We start from the raw sequence: 3,375 nt of genomic DNA on the forward strand, positions 1-3,375 counted from the left end.
CACTTTTGATCTGTTGACATCTGTCGAGCCTTATATAAAGATTTGCCATTTGAATCAATTGAACAACCGTGTTATAAGACCGGAACTAAAAAATATTATCTCCACATATTAAAAGCTAAAGGAATATTTTGAGGCTGTTACCTTAGTTCTATACTTTTTATATAGATATACAATGTCTTCAACAATTATAATTACAGATATAAAAACTGAATTCTTTTATTTTAAATCTGATTGAATTTGGTTTACATATTGCGTTGTTGACTCAATGATAGAGTCAATGATAGAGGCTTAAAAATGTTGGCCTTAACTTATAATAATTTTCATAAATATTTATCTTAACTTATTTCTCTTAAAAATAATGAAGTATTTTCGTAGTCTTAATGCTATTTAAAATTTTTAACGTCTCTTGTTTCATTTAATTTCGGCGTTCAATGATATCTTAGGACCAGCCGCTTCTTCCTGTTAAGCCCGCCACAGTTTATTTAAATATGATTAATACCGTCAATTTGTCATAATTTTTTAAGCTTCTTATGGATTATGTATATATATATATATGTCATTATTTTTTCTAAAATTTTTTTTAGATAATTTTTATTATTGCAAAATATTTTCTGCCAGTTTTGATAGTAGACAGTAACAGTAACAGCCTGTTAATGTCCCACTGCTGGGCTAAGGCCTCTCCCTATTGAGGAGAAGGTTTTGGAGCTTATATATACATACGTTCTTATATTATTATAATCATACGAACTGTATTAGTTGTCATTTGTAAAAACAAAATAACAGCGGTTTTTTTTTTGTTTCTAATTACATTTTATTTAACGATCCAGCAATGAAGTAATATATTAATAAAGAATCTTATTAATTTTTTTTTACAATTAATGTGTCGTTTATAATAATCTTCAAAAAAAAACAATTTAATATTTCTTCATAACGTATTATTAAACAAATTTCAATGTCAGTATCATCTTTATACAATATTTTAATATTTGTTCAATTTTATCGTATATGAGAAGGATAAAAGCTGTTGCTATCTCGTTCTCTCTGACCGCGATCAAGGGCGATCAATCGAATAGTTCTTATAATCTTTTAATATTATTACTGAATTCATTAATAAAAATTTTGTTTTTTTTTTTTTTTTTTAAATGTAACAAATTTGTGTTTTAAGTATTCCATGCTCATTTTGCTTTTGATTATATATTTCAACATAAATTGCAGAGCCCGGATAGCTCAGTCGGTAGAGCATTGGACTTTTAATCCAAGGGTCCAGGGTTCAAGTCCCTGTTCGGGCGGGCAACATTTTTTATTTTCAAATGAAATTATATTTCCTATAATTCGAATTTGAGTATTCTTGAAATATTTTTTATAAAACTGTATTTGATTAAGCATAACATAATTTTTAATTTTTTGAAATTCCTCTAGCATCCTTTAGCAAACCTCGATCGAATATTACAAATATTTACCATTTTTTTTTATTAACAGAAAATAAATATTGGTTTTATGTAGAAAGTGCTATGCCCAGTAATTTTCTTGAAAAATACTTTAAAATATCCATCCAATACACATAAAGAGTGTGAGCGCCAACCTAATATATCTTACTCTCACGAACAAGCATCTAAGAACCGACCGCATATCAATGTGACTTCAAAAATAAAGGAGGCACTATATTCGAAGTATGTTTTTTTTTCATATATGTTAATCGATTTTTGTCATATCCTTTTACTGATCTGATTTTTGATTTAAACTGACCCCCGGATCTACGGCCTTACATCAAGCTACCAGACCAACGAGGCAGAACTGAGGCTGACAAGGCCAACAATTACACATTAAGAATTTTAAAAAGGCAACGAAAATGTTTGATAGATAATTAGATACGACAATACCATCAGCAATTGAAGTTAATACGGCATGTAAACGTGTCAAATAAGCATTTTAACTTATAAAATCACATATCAGATCTCATTACTTCGAGAAATACAAAACGCGAACGACATTACAAATGCGAAACTATTTATTAACGATTCTAAAAGAGAGGACACTCCGTTACAGCCGACAGCGAAAACCGGTGTAATTAGCAATAATTACAGTGAATCCCGATAGTTATCATAGAGCAATGGTGACAGGACTCGTTTAGTCAGTAATTATTTAAATTTTACCTCGCGGGTAGGCTGACGTTTTCTCGTCTTAAGATATTTGCATGGGAACTTAGTGCGCTAAAAATACAATTTTTATGTTATTTTTATTGAGTTTCTTTAAGAAATCCTTCACAATAAGAACCATTGAAGATCATAATATATTTTATTTCTTTAATGTTTTATAAACTTATTTATATATTTTTTATCTTCAAATGATAATACGTTGACGCTTTTAAGTAGTCGCTTCAGCATTGACATATAATATGTATATGTGTATATATTTACATATATACATATGTATATATTTCAATTGATCACCTGCTGCTGGCCCGAGATTATCTCGTCTAATAGTAACTGTCATCACAATCAACCATTTTTTCTAAAATATTATATATCCTATGCATTTTTAATAATATTTTAGCCACCTTGGGAACTAAGATGTTATGTCCTTTGTGCCTGTAGTTGGAAATTGCACAACATCACAACTATTACTAAGTAGATGGCGGTAGATTATCTGATGAGTGGGTGGTAACCCAGTCATGGTTGCACAAAGTAAATGGAGGGTTAACGCAAAAATTGGAATGTTTTTTTTATTTCGTTATGACGTAGTCACCCTTCACGTGTGAGCCGTGGCGACTTGTGAATCGTACGTGGTGATCTTAACTTGGCAAATGCAATGAACTTTCATCCTACTCCTACCCCACAATATCACACAACCCTTGGCTCGAGATCTTCAAGTGTTTGAAGGCTAACGGCGCTCGCAAGAATAGTCTTCATGAGTCGACTAGATGTCGAGGTTCACGTACCCATTTTTATTACTCATCAAAATACAGTTTACTGAGCTATCGTAAGTAATTGATATTATGAGAACGTGTTCATTAAAAATATATACAATTTAAACATGTTATGTATAATAATAGAATTTTTTTTTATTATTATTACAGATACAATCATTTTTTAATTAATTTTTAGTACTTTAAAATGCGTAATACTCTTTATTATTATCAATTAACATTTATTACACTCATGTTAAATACAAGGTATTTTCCTTATTTAATATTTGAACGAGTTATATGCTTAAAATTATGATATTATGAATATTTGGATAAAGTATTGTACTTGTTTTAAAATTCAACGATATTTTTAATCCAGGATTCGAACATTCTCATTAAATGTTTGCCTAGAATAAAACTATTTCACAAAAATAATATTTAATAGAAAAAAATTAAAAATGTACACCTGT

The 3,375-nt window shown here is 29.4% G+C and overlaps 1 non-coding gene across 1 annotated transcript; it reads left to right on the forward strand.

The window, feature by feature from the left end:
* The first annotated feature begins 1,216 nt into the window (after nucleotides 1-1,216).
* On the forward strand, nucleotides 1,217-1,289 carry Trnak-uuu (transfer RNA lysine (anticodon UUU)). The gene has a single exon. It is a non-coding gene; the product is annotated as a tRNA-Lys (tRNA).
* Nucleotides 1,290-3,375: the final 2,086 nt, after the last annotated feature.

The sequence above is a fragment of the Nymphalis io genome, chromosome 5, assembly GCF_905147045.1.
Source record: "Nymphalis io chromosome 5, ilAglIoxx1.1, whole genome shotgun sequence".
Classification (NCBI taxonomy): Eukaryota; Metazoa; Arthropoda; class Insecta; order Lepidoptera; family Nymphalidae; genus Nymphalis; species Nymphalis io.